Source organism: Zalophus californianus, chromosome X (assembly GCF_009762305.2).
Source record: "Zalophus californianus isolate mZalCal1 chromosome X, mZalCal1.pri.v2, whole genome shotgun sequence".
NCBI classification, from domain to species: domain Eukaryota; kingdom Metazoa; phylum Chordata; class Mammalia; order Carnivora; family Otariidae; genus Zalophus; species Zalophus californianus.
The window spans coordinates 109321443-109342128 of record NC_045612.1 but is presented as its reverse complement, the minus strand read 5'-3'; the positions used below and the strand labels follow the sequence as shown (position 1 = coordinate 109342128).

The 20686-nt window shown below is 41.3% G+C and overlaps 1 protein-coding gene and 1 pseudogene across 5 annotated transcripts in view; one reads left to right on the top strand and one right to left on the bottom strand.

The window, feature by feature from the left end:
* Nucleotides 1–2320: 2320 nt before the first annotated feature.
* Nucleotides 2321–2421, bottom strand: LOC113931615 (annotated as a pseudogene).
* An 11519-nt stretch (nucleotides 2422–13940) lies between these two features.
* The window catches only part of ZFX (zinc finger protein X-linked), a 55634-nt gene continuing 48888 nt past the window's right edge, over nucleotides 13941–20686 (top strand). The window contains exon 1 of one of the 5 annotated variants that reach the window (XM_027607938.2): nucleotides 13941–14059. The gene's annotated coding sequence lies outside the window, so the exon portion shown is untranslated. Of the gene's footprint in view, nucleotides 14060–14101; nucleotides 14619–16034; nucleotides 16097–16123; nucleotides 16168–20686 lie in introns of those variants that run through there. The other 4 variants (XM_027607941.2, XM_027607936.2, XM_027607937.2 and 1 more) reach the window with 4 other exon arrangements.

The following is a 20686-nucleotide window of genomic DNA, read 5'->3' as shown; positions in this document are numbered from 1 at the left end:
ATGGACACGGAGAATAGATTGGTGGTTGCCAGAGGAGAGGGGTGAGGTGTGGGCAAAATGGATGAAGGGAGTCAAAAGGTGCAAAATTCCGGGCGCCTGGGTGGCTCAGTTGGTTAAAGCGTCTGCCTTCGGCTCAGGTCATGATCTCGGGGCCCTGAGATCCGGCCCTGTGTCGGGCTCCCTGGTCAACGGGGAGCCTACTTCTCCTTTCCCTCTGCCATTCCCCCACTTGTGCTCTCTCTCTCTCTTTTAAATAAATACAATCTTAAATAAAAAGGTGCAAACTTCCAGTTATAAAATAAATAAGTCATGGGCATGTAATGTACAGCATGGTGACTATAGTTAATAATACTATATTGCATATTTGAATGTTGCTAAGAGAGGAAGTCTTTAAAGTTCTCATTACAAGAAATGTGTAATGTGTGTATGGTAGCAGATGTTAACTGGACTTAATGGGGTGATCATTTTGCAGTATATACAAATATTGAATCATTATGTTGTATACCTGTAACTAATAAAATGTATGTCATTATACTTCAATTTAAAAAAAGAAAAACTGGTGTTTTGACTACATATTATAAGGCTAACAATAAAAAGAACTGTACATAAATGTACTCTAGTTGGTAGATACATACAGAAATATAGATATGTACATATAGGGTAGTATACTTAGATATATTTTCTGGCTCTGGCTTCTGAAATGTTCTAGAAGCAGTGCTACCCCAGCAGCAATGAGCACACCTAGCACCCAGATCTTTGTTCCTAAATATCATTTTCCAATAAATGGAACCAGTGCTCCTTAAGGAAATGGCTGATTCTAGGCTTAGGGCAGGGAAGATATGAGTACAGAACATCACTAGGACCAGAAGAAGAGGACAATAGGAGCCTGCACCTGGCCTCTCCAGACCCCTGTGATGAATCATATACTGTGATGTATATTCTGACTTTTGTGCTGTTGCTATCGCATGTCCTTTCCCTGTAAGAAACTGTACATTTGTAAGCCATGTCATTTTGGGTCCTGTGAGTCTTCTTTAGGATTTGAACCCTGCTTACATGCCACTGTTAGTACAGCTATATATTCAGTTTTTGTAAATGCTACATGACACTAGGAAAAAAAAAAACAGTATATTATCTAGTATTCAATACATGTTTCTTTCCAGGAAGCTATTAAACAACACTTATTAATCATATTATTAAGTGATATTCTATCTTTCTTCATATTTTGGCTTTATAAATTCCAGTGTCATTTTTTAAATGTCAAATTGTACTAATGTAAGTATTTTCATCTTTGATTTCTCTTCATTTGCATTTCTTTTATATATTTCCCTGTCCTTTACATTAATCTTTTTGTTTCATTCTGTTTCATTTAAATAACATAAAATAGAATTTTTTAATCCAATTTGGGAATCCTAATTTTTATTTATTTTTATCTTTTTTTTAAGATTTTATTTTTAAGTAATCTCTACAACCCATGTGGGGCTTGAACTTACAACCCTGAGATCAAGAGTCACATGCTCTACCAACTGAGCCAGACAGGCACCCCTGTGAATCTTGTTTTCTTTTTGAATCTTAATTTTTAATAGGGGGATCGATTCCAATATATTTATTATGGTGACTAATACTTTTTTTATTATTCATGTCATATTTTTTATGCTATCTTTTTTAAAAAAAGATTTATTTATTTGAGAGAAAAAGAGAGTGTGAGCAGAAGGGGCAGAGAGAACCCCAAGCAGACTCCATGCTGAGCGCAAAGCCAACTTGGAGCTCGATCTCATGACCCTGAGATCACCACCTGAGCCAAAACCAAGAGTCAGATGCTTAACTGGCTGTGCCACCCAGGCATCCCTTTTTATTCTATCTTTAATGTTTCCTTGTTTTTAAAATTTGTTTTATGATTTTTTAATCTGTTTTTCCCTTTTGAGTGTTTGCTTTTATCTTCATTTCTTTGGAAGCCATATATACTCCTTTTGGTACTGGTAAGTGTGACCTTTCTGTTTTTCAAAAGCATTCTGTGGGTAATGTATACAGTATGTATATGTGTATGTATTATTTTAATTCCAGTGTAGTTAACATAGTGTTATATTAGTTTCAGGTGTACAATATAGTGATTCAATTCTGTACATTACTGAGTACTCATCAAGATAAGCGTACTCTTAATCCCCTTCACCTATTTTACCCATCTCCCTACCCACCTCCCCTCTAGTAACCATCAGTGTGTTCTCTGTAGTTAAAAGGCTGTTTTTTTGCCTTGTCTCTTTTTTCTCCTTGTTCATTTGTATCGTTTCTTAAGTTTTACACATGAGTGAAATCTATGGTATGTAAAAATATGGAACGCTTCACAAATCTGTGTGTCATCCTTGCACAGGGACCATGCTAATCTCTGTATCATTCCAATTTCAGTATTTGTAACTGCCAAAGCAAGTAGAATGTACACAGTATTTTAATAGCAAGAAAGCTGTCAACAACTGTTAGGATCATGTCAAAAGGACTTAGGAGCCAACCTAAAGAAGTTTCCCCTAGTCACAGTTGGGATAATTTGAGCATCAATAAGAATAATTGCAGTGGATTGAAACACATGGAATATGTTTGAATCATGAGTTTATAATACTATCAAACAAACTTATTTTTCACCTTTAAAAAAAAAAAAACTTGAAGTATTAACTTCCAAAATGGTGGGGTGAGGTCGGAAGACACTTTCCCTAGTGAAACAACCATTTAACTGGTGAAAATTATTTTAAAAACCCAACCATTTAAAGTCTCTGGGATTGTCCTAAGAACATGCAGCAAATAGAGAAACATTTATCCAAGAAAATCTACTGGTAAACCTTAGTAAGAGTAATGAACTTGTTACTTAAATGGGAGTCTGTGACATTTGAGCCACAAACTGCTTCCCACTTCCCAGCTCAGTCTGATGGAATCTCTACTTTTTTAAGATGCAGCCAAAGAGATGGGACTCCATTTCCTCCCAGCTCCCAGTCTAGGGCTATGGTTTCACTCCAGGAAGGGCAGGCCATCAGCATCTCTCATCACCCCAACTCTGTGTTGCAGAAGCCATATCCAGGCAGGTTCAAGGCAGAGGATTGGCGGTCCCATCCCTGTCCAGCCTCCACTGTGGGACAGAAGTTCTCCTGCACGTGCAGCAGGCTGTACTACTGGGACCCGATCACTACTGCTCCAGCTTGCTCACAGGGCAGAGGTTCCATATCCTGAGGAGCAGGACAAGGCTGGGGGCCGCTATCCCCAGAAGAGAGACTCTCTCCTTCTTCCAGAGGGACTGGGCTGCGATGACCTGAGCCCGGAGCTGCGTGTGCCCACGTGGAAGGAGCCTGTCTGCTACAGCCTGGGATGGAAGAGAGCTGAGGCAGCTGGAGAGCAAAGGCGTCCTGACCAAATCGATGGAGTTCTTGAATCCAGTCAACAACCTGAAGGCCGGCACCACGGCTTTACTGGAATGCCGTGAGCTTCAGATGAGAGAATTCATGGAAAGCACCAAGGAGCGTGCAGAACACAAGGGCAGCCCTCAATAAATGATGAGTTTCCTCCTGTCTTAAGGACTGCAGGGGTTTCTGTGGTGAAAAGTTGGCGTTAAAAACTGTTGCCCAGCTGTGCCGGTGTGTAGGGAGGTAATTTTCCCCGAGGTGGGGTGAGTTCTTTCAGTCTGCAGATGGAGATGTTCCTCGAGCTCAGGAAAACCTTTTCCCAGAAGATCTTGCACGACTGCATCTCTTGGCTAGCAACAGCGAGCACCTGTCCGTCTCGGCGTTGGTCGTCAGATCTCCGTGTCTCCACCTGTGAAGGCTGAGTCCCCGGGGGCGTGGACGCGGGTGACCGTATTCAGCTCCACAGCGGTTGCCCCCCTGCTCTTCCCGCAACCTTCCTGGGCCACGTGAGGCCCCGCGAAGGACTCTGAACCACTGGCTGCCCCCAGCCCGGCGGCGCGGGCAATGGGTTCCTGCCCCTTCCCGGCCCCACCGTCCTTCTAGCGCAGCTGCGTGCGTGTGAGGCGTGGCTTCTCGGCCACCGGCTGGGAGCAAAGTCAGCGGGCGGAGCCGCCGCGCTGCCCACGGAGCCCGGGAACCCCTGCTGCTCCGCGCAGAGACCTGGCCCGGGAGCTGGTTGGAAATGCAGAGTCTCGGGCCGTCCTGGCCCCCGCCGCAGCAGAAGAGCAGGTTCACGGCACACACACACACACACACCCTGCCCCGGGAGTGGGTGGGTGGGGGCGGGGGGCGTTGTGTGCCCGTTAAGTTCCAGAAGCTCTGCTCCAGAGCCCAGGTTACGGCTCTGTAACCCTTTTATTCCGAATCCAGCGGTTCTGGCTACGCGCGGGGTCACTCTTTACAGCGAAGACCGTCCCAGACTCCTCCCCAGACCGCATCATGGCATGCTCTGACTCGACTTCTGACTTCGTTTTCTTTTCTTTTCAAGATTCTGTTTATTTATTTGTCAGAGAGAGAGAGAGCGAGAGAGAGAGAGCATGAGCGGGGGAGGGGCAGAGGGAGAAGCCGGCTCCCCGCTGAGCAGGGAGCCTGACTCGGGGCTCGATCCCAGGACCCCGGGATCATGATCTGAGCTAAAGGCAGTCGCTTAACCGACTGAGCCACCCAGGCTTCCCCTGACTTCATTTTCATGTGAATTTGCCCTCAACGTAGTGTCATTACCGTAAAGTGGGGACTCCACTGCCGGCCACTGGAGTCTTACACGCACAATTCACACTTTACCGAAACCTTAATTTCACTCAGATTCCTGCTGTGTCCTCGGCTTCCTTCACCTTTGAGAGAATTACGAAACGTTCCACATTTCTGCCAGCTGCTCCTTCCTGTTCTCAATCTGGGGTGTTTGTTTCTGTTTGCTTTATGTCTGTGTGCAAAAATAAGCAAAAAACATTTGTGGTTCATGTAAACATAGAGCACAATTCAAATTTGTTCCATATGAGATTCTCTGATGAGGAATTCTTACGTTCTGTAATTGGTGAGGATATTTTTGCTTTTAAACTGTAATGTTGAATTATCACTTCTTTTGGCATATTTATTTAATGTATTTTGGGGTGAAAAGTTATGTCATTAAAAAGGAGTCTTTGTTCAAAATGTGACAGATTTTTCAAAAGCTGTTTTAGCAAATGTTGCTAACTGAAAGATCATTCTGTAAGGTAGTTATGTTCTTGGCAAAAATTAAAAAGTATGAGCACATCAAAAGTTAGCCAAGAAATGGGGATTTGGGAATTCTCTTCTTCTGCTGGAAGGAGTATATATTCGTATAGTCATTTTGGAGAGTAATATTGAAAATGTGCCATATCCAGCAATTTTACTTCTTTATACTCCAAGAGAGACTGTTATAAATGTGGGCAAAGAGGCATTTACCAGGATATACTAATGTTTCTTAAAGTATATTGGTGTGTGGCCCAGTTGTCTATGTATCACCTGGGCTCCTGGTTAAACTGTAGATCCCTTAGCTCTATCCCATACCTACTAAAGATTATGGTCAACTAATCTTCGACAAAGCAGGAAAGAATGTCCAATGGAAAAAAGAAAGTCTCTTCAACAAATGGTGTTGGGAAAATTGGACAGCCACATGCAGAAGAATGAAACTGGACCATTTCCTTACACCACACACAAAGATAGACTCAAAATGGTTGAAAGACCTAAATGTGAGACAGGAGTCCATCAAAATCCTAAAGGAGAACACAGGCAGCAACCTCTTCGACCTCAGCCGCAGCAACTTCTTCCTAGAAACATCGCCAAAGGCAAGGGAAGCAAGGGCAAAAATGAACTATTGGGATTTCATCAAGATAAAAAGCTTTTGCACAGCAAAAAAAAAACAGTCCACAAAACCAAAAGACAACCGACAGAATGGGGGAAGATATTTGCAAATGACATATCAGATAAAGGGCTAGTATCCGAAGTCTATAAAGAACTTATCAAACTCAACACCCAAAGAACAAATAATCCAATCAAGAAATGGGCAGAAGACACAAACAGACATTTTTGCAAAGAAGACATCCAAATGGCCAACAGACACATGAAAAAGTGCTCAACATCGCTCGGCATCAGGGAAATCCAAATCAAAACCTCAATGAGATACCACCTAACACTAGTCAGAATGGCTAAAATTAACAAGTCAGGAAACAACATATGTTGGCGGGATTGCAGAGAAAGGGGAACCCTCCTACACTGTTGGTGGGAATACAAGCTGGTGCAGCCACCCTGGAAAACAGTATGGAGGTTCCTCAAAAAGTTGAAAATAGAGCTACCCTACAACCCAGCAATTTCACTACTGGGTATTTACCCCAAAGATACAAATGTAGGGATCTGAAGGGGTACGTGCACCCAGATGTTTATAGCAGCAATGTCCAGAATAGCCAAACTATGGAAAGAGGCAAGATGTCCATCGACAGATGAATGGATAAAGAAGAGGTGGTATATATACACAATGGAATATTATGCAGTCATCAAAAGGAATGAGATCTTGCCATTTGCAACAATGTGGATGGAACTGGAGGGTATTATGCTGAGTGAAATAAGTCAATCAGAGAAAGACATGTATCACATGATGTCACTGATATGAAGAATTCTTAATCTCAGGAAACAAACTGAGGGTTGCTGGAGTGGTGGGGGGTGGGAGGGATGGGGTGGCTGGGTGATAGACATTGGGGAGGGTATGTGCTATGGTGAGCGCTGTGAATTGTGTGAGACTGATGAATCACAGACCTGTACTTCTGAAACAAATAATACATTATATGTTAAAAAAAAGAAGAAGATAGTAGGAAGGGTAAAATGATGGGGGAGAAATCGGAGGGGGAGACGAACCATGGGAGACTTTGGACTCTGAGAAACAAACTGAGGGTTCTAGAGGGGAGGGGGTGGGGGGATGGGTTAGCCTGGTGATGGGTATTAAAGAGGGCACGTATTGAATGGAGCACTGGGTGTTATACGCAAACAATGAATCATGGAACACTACATCAAAAACTAATGATGTAATGTATGGTGATTAATAACATAATAAAATTTAAAAAAAGGACGTAAAAAAGAGTAGCTAGTAACCAGGGACATAGGTAAATCTCCGACTATCCATAGTTATTTTCTAGAGTTTAGTCAAGTTCTCTTAAAGTTTACAGTGGAAAATCACCAGTTCTTTTTGGTGAAAAACTAATCACCATTTCTTTCATACCCACATTAATAATTTTCCTGTGTATGTTTTAATTTTAATCAATCTTACTAATATTTACATTAAATGCATATTTTAAGTGTAAAAAAAATTAAAATTTCTAGGAAGTGAGAGCCAGCAAGCTGCATCTTTAGCAAGATATTCCCTTGCAAATTTGAAAACCATTGCTGTTTTCTTAATCATAAGTGGTCTAGTTTTATTTATTTCATTTTTTAATTATGCTAATTCTTTTGAAAATAAGTGCTGTTATATGGTCCACAGAAAAGTGAGAAGGGAGGCAATTGAATATCTGTAATGCTTGCCCCACTCCAAAGATTATGTGAAATGTGAAGGTGATTTTTTCTTTGTATTTTATTTTTGTTTGTTTTTTAAACTTGCTATGGAAAATTTCAGATATATACACAATGAGAATAATGCATCAAACCCCAATGTGCCCATCATCCAGAGTCAACATTTGTCCTTTCATGGCCAATTATGGTTCATTTATATCCCCTACCCACTTCACCCTCAACCCCTATACTTCCCTCAACCTCCCTTATTATTTTGAAGGCCATCTCTGATAGCATATCATTCTCTTTATTGAAGTATAGTTGACATACAGTATTACATTAGTTTTAGGTGTACAACATAGTGATTCAACAATTCTATACATTATGAAATGCTCACCACAGTAAGTGTAGTCACCACCTGTCTCCTTACCATGTTATTATAGTATTATTGACTATATTCCCTGTGTTATACTTTTCATCTCTGTGACTTATTTATTTTATAACTGGAAGTTTTACCTCTTAATCCCCTTCACTTATTATGCCCATGCCCCTGCCCAATTCCTCTCTGGCAACTACCAGTTTGTTCTCTGTTATTTAGGAGTCTCTTTATGTTTTTTGTTTGTTCATTTGTTTTGTTTTTTAGATTCCACCTATAAGTGAAATCATGTGGTATTTATTTTTCTCTGACTTATTTCACTTAACACAATACCCTCTAGGTCCCATCCATGTTGCTACAATGGTAAGATCGCATTCTTTTTTATGGCTGAGTAATAGTCCATTATATATATATTTATCTCCTACGTCCTACATCTATATATAGATGATATATATATCCTGAATTTTCTTTATACTTTGATCTATCAATAGACACTTAGGTTGCTTCCCTATCTTGACTATTATAAATAATGTTGCAGGAGCTCCTGGCTGGCTCAGTCAGTGGAGCATGAGACTCTTGATCTTGGGGTCAGGAGTTCGAGTCGCATATTGGGTGTAGAGCTTACTTTAAATAAATAAGTACAATGTTAAAAAAAATTAAATAAATAAATAATGCTGTAATAAATATAGAGGTGCATGTATCTTTTCAAATTAGTGTTTTTGTTTCCTTTAGGTAAATATCCAGAAGTGGTATTACTGGATCATTTGGCATTTCTATTTTTAATTTTTTGAGAAACCTCCATAACTGTTTGTCACAGTGGTTGCACTAATTCACATTCCCACCAACAGGGCACAAAAGGGTTCCCTTTTCTCCACGTACTTGCCAACATTTGTTGTTTTTTGTCTTTTTGATACTAGCCATGCTGAATAGATATAAGGTATCTCACTGTGGTTTTGTTTTGCATTTCCCTGACGGTTAGAGATGTGGAGCATCTTTTCATGTGGCTGTTGGCTATCTATATGTCTTCTTTGGGAAAATGTCCGTTCAGGTCCTCTGTCTGTTTTTAGCCGGATTGTTTGTTTTTTTGGTGTTGAGTTATATAAGTTCTTTATATATTTTGGATATTAACCCTTTATCAGATATGTCATTTGAAAATATCTTCTTCCATTCATTTGGATGCCTTTTTGTTTTGTTGAAGGTTTCCTTTGCTGTGCAAAATCTTTTTATTTTGTTGTAGTCCCAATAGTTTATTTTTTGTTTCCCTTGCCTCAGAAGATATATTTACAAATATGTTGCTAAGGCTGATGTTGAAGGGATTATTGCCTATATATTCTTTTAAGAGTTTTATTGTTTTAGGTCTTACATTTAGGTCTTTGGTCCATTTTGAGTTTATTTTTGTGTATGGCATAAAAAAGTGGTCCAGTTTCATTCTTTCGCATGTAGCTTTCCAGTTTTCCCAACACCATTTATTGAAAAGATTGTCTTTTCCCCATTTTATATGCTTGCCTCCTTTGTCTTTGATTAATTGACCGTATAAGCCCAGGTTTATTTCTGGGCTCTCTAACCTGTTGCATTGATCTATGTGTCTTTTTTTGGTGCCAGTACCATACTGTTTTGATTACTATAGCTTTGTAGTACAGTTTGAAATCTGGGATTATGATACCTCCAGCTTTGTTCTTCTTTCTCAGAACTGGTTTGGCTACTCAGGATCTTTGGTGGTTCCATACAAATTTTAGGATTATTTGTTCTAGTTCTGTGAAAAATGCTATTGGTATTTTGATAGAGAGTGCATTGAATCTGTAGATTGCTTTGGGTAGTATCAACATTTTAACAATATTAATTCTTCCAATCGATAAGTACAATATATCTTTCCATTTGTGTCATCTTCAGTTTCTTTTATCAGTGTTTTATAGTTTTCAGAGTATAGGTCTTTCATCAGTAGCATATCATTTTATCTGTAAATATTTTGATAATGTATCTCTAAAAGATAAACTCTTTTTAAGATATAATCAAATCATCATTACACCTAAACCAAATTAACAATAAATTGTTTATATCAGTATATATCCAGTTCATGTTGACAACAATCCAATGTTCACATTTCTCTATCTCATTTTTTTACACTTGTTTGAATCAAGATGGAAATAACGTTCATACAGTGCATTTGATTAATAATATCTTTTAAGTCTTTTCTTATTTATTGATTTCCCCTCAAATTTTTTGCTATAGTTTATTTGTTGAAGAAAGCAGGTCCTATAGTATTTACCACCATCTGAGTTTTGTTGATTGCATCCCTGTGATTTCATTGATATGTTTCTCTGTTCCCTGTGTTTCCTGTAAATTGGCAGTTAGAGCTGAGTTGATCAGGTTCAAGTTTGATTTTTTTTTAAAGATTTTATTTATTTATTAGACAGAGAGAGACAGACAGACAGCACAAGCAGGGGGAGAAGCAGGCTCCCGGCTGAGCAAGGAGCCCGACACAGTACTTGATCCCAGGACCCTGGGATCATGACCTGAGCCGAAGGCAGCAGCTTAACCAACTGAGCCACCCAGGCATCCCAAGGTTTGATTTTTTTAGTTGATGGCTCTGTGTACTTTTGTCATGAGGTATATGTGTAGTTGTCGCTCTGGTTAGCCGCCATTGCTGATCATTGCTTAGATCCATTAATTCACCTGGGGTTGCAAAATGGTTCTATTCTAATTCCATCAAGTCTTTTTCATGTGTTTGTAGAATTATTAAAAGAAAATTTCCTTCATCAGCTATTTGTTTAGTCTGAGGAACAGTTCATAAAGGATCAGTGCTTCACCTTTCCCTTTACTGGTTTTCAGAACAATGAGTTGGTTCTCTACCATTCTGCAAAGGTGATCATTTTTTAAAATTCAAAATATCATACACATGCCATAAAATTCACTCTTTTAAATTGTACAATTCGCTAGTCTCTGGTATATTCACAAAGGTGTGCAATCAATCATTTTTAAAAGTCTCATTATAAACTCAACAAACATACTTGATGTGTTTCATTCCACAGCAGTTATTCTTTCGACATTCAAATTTTTTCATCTTTAGCCAACTAGAGCCTTTAAACTGGTCCCTGAGACCTTTCGACACACCCCTAGTAAGCTTTGACATTTTCTTTTCTTGCTTTCTGTTATGAGGAGATATTCCTGGTTTGCTATGTACTTTTCTGCTCCAGCCCAGGAATCAGTCATTTCTTCCAGAAACCCTGGTTCCTTTAGTGGAAAATTGTATATAGAGGCCCCAGGCTGGGCACCGACAGGTCATTGTTTCTAGGCCTCACATATTGATTTTCACCTTTTTAGTGGAGCTAATTTGTTTGCTGTGTTCTGTGATTTATAATCCATGAGAATTTGGCTATTGGTGACTTTCAGGAACTAAACAATGTCTTATTCAACTAATGACTTGTGTGAAAAAAATAGTTTGAAAATCACCTAATTGTCAGTCACTGTTTATTTTAAAATTATTTCCCTTGGGGAGGGTGTGTGGCTTAAAGGCTCAGATTAAAAATTCTTGACATTAATTATAGCCAGCTGAATTCCAACATGATGCAACTTGCTCATGTTAAGATAAGTATAACTTAAGTATCAAGTATCAGATAAATGGTTCATTTTTATAGGGCATGCTTAGTTCAATAGAACTAGGGCCTTTCTAGGGGAAAGTGAATATTTTTCAACCTTTGGGATATAAAATAATGAATTACCACAACTTTATTCAAGAAGGTCTCTATTTTTTAAGGCAGTAATTTACCGTTTCCCATTTGGATTTCCATCAGTCAGTGATGTGGAGTGAAAATCAACAGCTTCTTTCTTCTTCTTGTTCTTTTCTTTTTTTTTATTTTAACAGCTTCTTTTCTGACTAATCTTTCTCTGCAAAAGTGATTGAAAGGTCTTGTATTATTTCTGGCTCAAGGACCTATAAACATGTCAGGGATTTTAGTTAAGTTATTAAAACACTGTCAAAACCTTGAGTAGATGCTTTTAACTATCTGATATACATTAACATCTCTGAAGGAACAAATAAATTTTAGCACATAACCAAAATCCATTTGACTGCATTGAAACCATCTATTTTGTATTCACAGCATATGCCTTTGAAATATTCTGCTCTCCATGTACCTAAATAAAATTTCCTTTTATTGTGTGCTTATTTAAGCGAGAAAATGAAAGCACTTAAGAATGTTTTTATTCTGCCACACACAGCCTCATTTGCAGTTCCCCAAGGGCAAGCACCACATCTTTTTACTCTCTGTGCCCAGAATTCTATAGGTCCCAGATACCAAAACATTGAACACAAGTATCAATGCAAGATAGGCTGTCCTTCAAGTGTAAGGTGTCAGGTCCTTCATCACTCACTGCTTGGTTACAAATGCTTTCATTGATCTTAGGTGTCCTCCAGGTCCTACTGTGAATATTTTCATAAACTATGTTTTGTATGTTATTGTAACATTGAACAATTTCTGATCTCTGCTTATACTTTCTTTGTTCCTTTATCATGAGTATTTTATATTGAGTGTACTTCTAGTGAAATGATTTTTATCATACACTGTTGTTTATGGCCTTCCATAAATGGATTTAAAGTACAAATTACTTTCCCTTTTTTGACAACTTATAGTTGAGCTCATCTGTACAATCATCTATAGAATATTTGTTGTACTGCAATAAAGTTTTATCTGATATAATGAATAGAACTAGGGCATTGTTTCCTAACAAAGTTAATAGTCTCTTATGTATGAAACGTAATGGCAAAGGGCTCTTGAAAAGTCTGAAGACCTAAACTACTTCTGGACTTTTAAATTGAGGAAACATCTTTTTCATTTATGATCCTTGATACTCTTTTCTGAAGTGCATTATACTGGTGTACTTAGAAGTATTTGATGGTAATTGTGGAAGAACTAACAAGAATGCTGACATTAGGTTTTTGTATTCATGCTGCTTATAGCTACATGGTGACGAGGCCCCATTCTTGACATACCATAGCATTAAATGGAGGCCCTTGGAAAGTACTTAAAACACTGGTTATCATTTTTTTGAAATTATAGTAGTGTGCACACACAAGCTATTTCCCATATTTTACTTGAACAAATACTAGTTTTATTTACCTTTCTGTGAATAGCCTGTATCACAACCTAATGCAATTTTCTAGAAATGTTGAAGACATGCTGTCATTCATCATTTTTGAAAGGAAATTTAATCTCTTGCGAAAAAACCAAAGGTAAAGCCTGGAGAGGAGAATTACTATGTCCTCAGAGATTTGTTATTATACCTTAGTCTTTCCTTCTTGAAAGCATTTTATAACTGTAAAATGTCTGAGGGAATGGACAACTTGCATTCTGGGAGTTTTAAAAAGTTATGACAGGACCCTAAATACATGGCCTCTGTATTTGAAGAGACTTCACACCGATATGCTATTTGCTTTATAACCTTTGTGTTCTTTACTGTTTAAAAATCTCTTTAACATTTAGTGAATTAAAGAAATAAAACATGTCAGATTCTGGATTAATGTAAGGATTACAATGCTTAACGTTTAACTAGTAAGTTGTAAACATAGTTTGGGTCCCAAGTTCAGTATGGAAAGAGCATAAAAATTTAATGGAAACGCAAATACGCATTTTTGGAGTTGATAAATGCTTGTTTATCAAATACATATTTTTCTTTTTCTCCTAAGTCTTTTTAAACTTTAAAAGGCTTGTTTAAGTAGTTTGTAAAAAACATCCATACTCAATTCTGCTACCTCTCTATATTAAAGACTGTGAAAAACTCATTACTTATGAAACAATTACACAAGACTTAAATTTCATAGGCTCCCAAACTCTGAAATAGATATATAGAAAATATACATTAAAAATTTCTGTTCATTGCAATGTGCGAAACCAGTCTGAAAAGGTAACCCTTTTTCTCATCTTTGTATCCTACAAACTAATAAAATCATTTAGGTCCTCTGACTGAATGCTTGTTAAAAAAAAAAATTAAACAGTTTGGTAGTAGCTGTAAGATAACCCTTCTCCCCCTCCTCGTGCCCACACACCCATTTAGACTGGCAAGCCTATTTTCATTTTATTTCAAAGTTTTTTTTGTTTTTTTTTTTTTAAGCCAAGGCAGGGGACGCCGGGGACTGCTAAATTTATCTTCTCCAGCCACAGGGATGAAGAAAACACATTTACTGCGGGCGGGGGTCTGAGGGCCTGCAAACAACTCGAGCAGGCGCCTCGGCCGAGACAGGCGCGGAGAGGCGGTAGGTCTCCGGGGAGGGCCCGGGGGGTGGCCGAGGCCCACGGGAGATGGTGGGGGCGGCCAGGCCGGGACGGGTGCGGGCCGCCCGCCTCTCCACGGGGTCGGCGGACCGCGGCCCCGCGCGGGCTTTACGGCCGAGGCGGCGGCAGCGGCGCGTGTGTAGCGGCGGCGGCGGCGGGCGGGAGCGCGGAGGAGGTGGAAAGAAGGGGGGGCGCTGTCACGGAGACTCCGGCCGCCGGAGACCCCGCCGCAGCGAGGCCACTGGGCTCCCCGGTCGCGGAGCGTGAGCGGCGCCGACCCGGGGCGCCAAGGGGACACACCGGGCGGAGGAGGGGGCCTATCTACCCTTCCGCATTTTCCTGGGTCTCTCTCCCGGGCGGTGACGTGACGTGCTGACGGCGGGCCCGTGCCGGGGAGCTGGGCCGCTTTTTGTCAGCTCCGAGCTCGGCCCCTCCTCCCTCCCTCCGCCCGCCCCACCAGCCGGAGCCCGGCCCAGTGCTCCAGAGAAAGGCCGGCCTGCAGCACCCGCCACCGTCGCCGACCGCCCGCACGCCCGTCCGGTGAGTTCCGGGCGCCGCCGCGGCCGTGGGGCCTAGCGCGCGCGCAGCGGCCTGGTCCCGGCCTGGTCGGCGGCCCGCGAGGCGCCCTTCCGCGCTAGGCCGGGCGGTGCGGCGCGTGGCGCCGAGCAGGCCCCGAGGAGGCCGCAGTTAGGCCCGGGGAGGAGCCCGGCTGCCCCGAGCGGCGGCGGAGGCGCGCTCCGTGAACGGGCGGGGGTTGGGGGAAGGTCGCCCGGTGGCCCGGGAGGCGGCGGAGGGGCGTCGGGTCGGCGCCGCGGCCTGCCCGGGGCACCGCGCGGGGGCGAGGCCTGGCAAGGAGGCGAAGGCTGCAGGCGTGAGGTGAAGGCCGCAGGCCGGCCGGGCCGATTTTCGCTATGTAAATATCGGCGAGGGGGGGAGGGACGGGGGACAAGATGGCGGCGGCTCGGCGCCTGCTGCAGGGGACGATTGAGGGGGTTGTCGGGAGGGGGAGCCGCCATCTTGAAGGCGGCGTCTGAGGAGAAAATTCCGCTACAGCCCGTGAGGGGGGGTCGGAGAGCGGGTGGCGGCGGCGGCGGCGGCGGCTCCGGTGACGGGCCCCCGAGGCCCGGCACGGCAGCGTGTGCGCGCGGAGGGGGCGTGCTCGCTCCCCAAAGCGGCCATTGCCCTTGCCGCCATGATGGGCGCTCAGGCTCTAGGCGCTTGGCGGCAGCGCCACCTTGCTGCCCTCCCTCTCGCAGCCCCGTGACTGGCTGCTGCTTCCGCTGCATTTTAACTGAGCTGCCGCAGGCGGCCATCTCGTCCCTCACCGTCCCTGGCCCCGCGCCTTTCTCCCGCTCCTGTAGCAACCCGGGGGCTGTCGGGACGGGTGGCAGCCCAGGCATCTGGGCTCACTACGGCAAATGGAACCCCACGACATTTTATTTTTACTCAGGGTCGTACGTGGCTATTATGGTGCTGCCCTAGATGCGGTTTTCCAACACTCACTGCTTTTTCTAGTACCTAAATAAAGAAATAAAAATAAATTCGATAGGAAAGAAGTTCTCATCACTCTTTTATCCAACAGGGGGCAAAGTGTAATTTGCACAGCACGAAAACGAATACATTTTTAAAGGAGTCTTTTCAATTCATTTATTTGAAAACTTTCTTGAAAAGGTCCATTTAAGCTATTAACGATCTGTTGGTATTAACTTATTTTTGAGGAGTAAGAAGGGCAGAAAGTTTTTTATTTTCTTAGTGCTGCAGTATTTATTCATCTGCTTGCCATGTTTTTTAGTTTATTTGATTTGAAAAATGCTTAGGTAGCATTCTGTCCCTTAAAGGACTTTTGATTGCATACTGCACAACTCCCCAGTAAACTTGGAACTCAGTGTTAGCGATGCACTGGGCTGGCTGATAAGAAAGATTAGAAAGGTTCTTGTAATGCATACGCTGGCTGCAAGAAGTTCGTTGCTCAGAGGCGGAGGAGACGTGGTGAATTGCACTCAAGTGCTGCGGGAAAGGTACAACCAATTACTGGGGTTTCAGAGGAAGGCAGAGTTTCTATTTGGAGCATGAGGAAAAGATTTCTGAAGTAGGTGACATTTTGAGGTTACTTAAGAATGGGTAGGACATTGTTAAGCAGAGGTGGGGGCTGGGGAAAGGGCACTTCAAGGGTGAAGTTTATTCACAAAATAGTATTTGGAAAAAAACAAAACTAAAAGCAGCAAGTATTTGTAGTTTGGCAGGAGTCGATGGTGAAGGTGGGAGGGTGGTGGGAATCCTGGCTAGAAAAGGTGGAAGAACTTGCTTGCCAGGTGGAGGGGCTTATATGATCGGGCTGCCCCGGGAAGCCCTCACGTAGAAGGATGACGATACACTTGAGCTGGGCTTCATATTTACTTAGTTCCATTGGACTAGGAAAGGTTTCAGAGTTGAGAAATAACGAGAGTAGCAAGTGGATCAGTGTTTTCACTACCTGACTGATTATCAAAAATGTTCAGAAGTTAAGCCAGTTTTGCTGCTACTTCAGTGATCCGTTTGTACTAGAGAGCTGCTCTTTTCTGTCCTAACTTCACTCCAAATAACGTTTAGTTCTGAGTTATAATTTCTGTAGTAAACAAAGAGGGAGAGGTTTCTAACTTTTCATTTACCGTGGTTGAAAATTGCAGCACTAGTGCTCTGGATTACTTATGAAAATGAGCAATGAACCTGAAAGTATTCTCATGGTGATTTTTTTTAAGAAGTCAGTTTGAAAAGTTAGAAGAAAGATTACTCAAAAGGCAGCAGCCTTCAGATGGCCTTTTGCAATCCCTGTTCTTCCCCCGGTGAGAGTAACTACCCTTTTGTTTGAGAGGGAACTAAGGCTGTTTGCTAAGCCAAACCTTCTCATGTTTTGATTAATATTTGACTGTCCTAGATGGACGTGTGGGGAATGTGTTTCCTCGAATTTTATGATCTAAATCTATAGGGTAGCATCAGTATTGACTAGAAAGTTGTTTCAGTTTTTCCATTTTCCTGGACCGCAAGAGGTCAGAGCACTGATGCTCTGGGAGAGGAAGGAAGGGAACTGAAGATTCTCATGTTTAACATAAGGAAGGGGCCATGGTTTAGGAAAGTTGGAGAAACACTGCATTGTAGGAGGCTGACTACAAGTAGGTTGCTAAGCAAGTGGGCTGTGGTTGTTGAGGTGGTAAGGATAAACATAAACTTAGAAGAACCAGTTGCTTTCTATCTTGACAGCTGGGAAAGACATAGGAGAGCTGTAAAAAAACTGTCTAGCTGCACACGCAGTACAGCAGGAGTAGGTGGTTAAGATTGAGACTCAAGTTGTATAGTTAAGAAGACAGATCATGTGTAGTTTAGAAGGATTTCTGTCGGAAACCATTAAGTATAAAATGTTTTTGCCTGAAAGGGTAGACCTTGATGATCTGGGAAACTGGTGTAACACCTTATTACCCAACCATTCTGGATAAGTGAGGTGTTAGTTCTTAATTTATGTGTATGTTTCAGATAGGTTCAAGTTTCCTTTTTTAAAAAACATGCCCACAGAGCATTAAAAAATAATTTTTTTTCCACACTGCTCTTTGTAAATGCTTCCTCTCTAACCCCATCCGGACTCGTAATTATCATCAATGACCTTGCTTGTGTTGTGTTTGTGTACACTGGTGATTCCAGACTATTTTTCTACTCTCAGACTCTTCCACCCGTCCTTGAAACCCCTCAGCCCCACGAAGATTACCTAATCTCTTACTTAAACCAGAAAGATAGACAACAATCTGATCTAAGCATTTGAGTTTCCTTCCTTTCCACTGCATACTCTTCCTCTGTCTCTACCTAGGCTTTCCTCCTGTTCTTTTCGCTGCAGGAAGAATTGGTCTCCTTCAGGCCCACAACCCCTCTGCCCATCTGCTCCACCCGTCCGTCCGGGACGGGGCTCTTTCAGTGATTCTTCTGCTTGCATCATTGCCCTCTCGGTGCCTTTCCCTCTCCTTAGAAACATTCCTAGGTTTGCTTATCCTAGAAAAACCTCACTTGTCTTCTCATTCCCTTCACCAGTACTTTTATTTCTTTTCATTGCACTTATATTCCTGAATCCACTATTTCCGAAATTGGGAAACTTTCACAACATGTCATTGGGTGTATCAAATAAAAGTGTTCTTTGTTTCAGAAACTTTCTGTGCTTTCTCTGTCTTCTGTCATGGTATTTCCCTCAAGGTCAGTGCTGTGTCCTTTTTCTTGAGTCTTCTCCCTTGGTTTTAATGTCCCTTTACCATGCCTACCCTCTTTTCTAATTTCTCATCTAGCATTTCCAGTTGCCTACTGACCATCTCTACCCAGGTGTGTTACTATCTCAACATTTGGCTGAAACCAAATTTATCTGGTATATTGTAGATGTCCAGTACTATTTATAGAGAGTCTTTTTTCTTACTTGTTTTTTAACCCAGAGTTCCTCAAACAAGTCTTGCTGTCTCACTTTCTTTTTCTTATTGGCACTATTGTTTTTCCAGGCTCATTCTTTGTCTCATATCAGTGTGGGCAACTTTAATTTGGCATTTAACCTATTAAATTTTAACAGTGTGCTTATATTTTTGTCATCTTTTCTGAACCTGAATGTAGAGGCAGGTTCTCCTTTATTATCCTTGAGCAGTACTTGGCATATGGTCATTATCTCTAAAAACAATGATCTCAGTTATTGGTTATAGAAAACTTTTTGTAGGTGGTTAGTTTTCAGGTAGTAAGGCATCTAATCTGTGTGTCCTTTGACCAAGAAATATACATATTAAGGCATAATACATGAACTAGGTAACCCCTGCCCCCACTGCTTAACTTTTTGGGGTTAATATGGCCAATCTGTTCTTATTCCTGTCAAATTATTTTTCCAAACAACTTTTTAAATAAAAACCTAGGTTTCTTGGGGTGCCTGGGTGGCATAATCAGTTAAGTGCCCGACTCTTGGTTTTGGCTTAGGATCAGTCCTTGCATTGGGCTCCACACTCAGTGTGGAGTCTGCTTGAGATTCTCTCTCCCTCTCCCTCTGGCCCTCCCACTAGGATGTGCTCTCTCTCTAAAATAAAAAATCTTTTTAAAAAGTATTTTTATTTATTTGAGAGAGAAGGGGAGCATGAGTAGGGGGAAGGACAGAGGGAAAGGGAGAAGCAGAGGAGCCTGATGTGGGGCTGATCCCAGGACCCCCAGATCATGACCTGAGCCGAAGGCAGATGCTCAACCTACTGAGCCATCCAGGTGCCCCTAAATAAATAAATCTTAAAAAAAAAAATCCAGGTATCTCATAACTATATTTTATTCAGAGGAGGCACAAGAGCTTTTCATAAAGCTCTTGCACAACTTTTGTTAGATTTTTTTGCTAGATACTATGCAGTTTTTGTTGTGAATAGGATTTTGTTGCTAGTTATTTTTAGGAAAATTCAGTGAGAAGTATAGGATTTTTTAAAATATATTTAAGATTTTTATTTTTTATTTTTTTTAAAGATTTTATTTATTTTTTGAGAGAGAAAGAATGAGAGAGAGAGCACGAGAGGGAAGAGGGTCAGAGGGAGAAGCAGACTCCCTGCCTAGCAGGGAGCCCGATGTGGGACTCGATCCCGGGACTCCAGGATCATGACCTGAGCCGAAGGCAGTCGCTCAACCAACTGAGCCACCCAGGCGCCCATTGTGGAATATTTCAGAACTCCTGAAAAGCAAGCATCACCCAGATTTTTAACAGAACTTAATAGTTTATTATATATTTGCTTCATAACTTTTTTTGTTTAAAGAAAATCTCACAGATCCATTTAAAGAGTGCCCCTCCCATCCCATTCCTGTCTTTTCTTTGCAAGAAGAAACAATTGTCCTGATATGTATGTACCAAAACCATTATCAGGTATTGGTTTTTGTGTTTTTAACTTTACATAAATGGTATCATACTGTGTATGTCGGTTCATGTTTTGTTTTTTTTTCCACTTAACATTGTGTTTTTGAGGTTTATCCATTTTGTGTGTGGGTCTAGTTCAGGAGTTCTCAGAGTGTGCTCTAGGAATTCCCAGGGATCCATAAGATTCTTCTGGCTGCATTCTTGTGTGCACTGCATGAGTGCTGTACAGAGGCTGCGTGATACATGATGTCATAATAGGTTGAACACAGAAGCACTTATGGGAATCCAGCTGTTCTCTATTAAGCCTGTCTTTAAAGAGATTTGCAGAAATGTAAAATAATACTATTCTTTTCACTTATTTTTTTGTTTTGAAAAATAATTATTTTAAAATAAGTGTTTATGTACAGTTGGCTTGTTTTTAACGAATTAATAAATATTTTTAAATGTCTCAGATTTGATTTCTAATATAAATATCTGTCAATAGAACCCACATAAAGAAAAATTCTTTGGGGTCCTCAATTTATAAGAATGTAAGGGGGTCCTGAGACCAAGAAGTTTGAAAAACTACTGATCTAAGTCATTATACTTGTATTTCAATGTATACATATACTGTGGTTTATTATCTGTTCTTATGGAGCAGCCATTATGTTGTTTGTAGTTTTGTGCAGTTTCAAACAATGCTGCTGTGAACATCCTTACACAGGGTTCTTCTCTCTTGAGATTATAGATGTAGAATTCA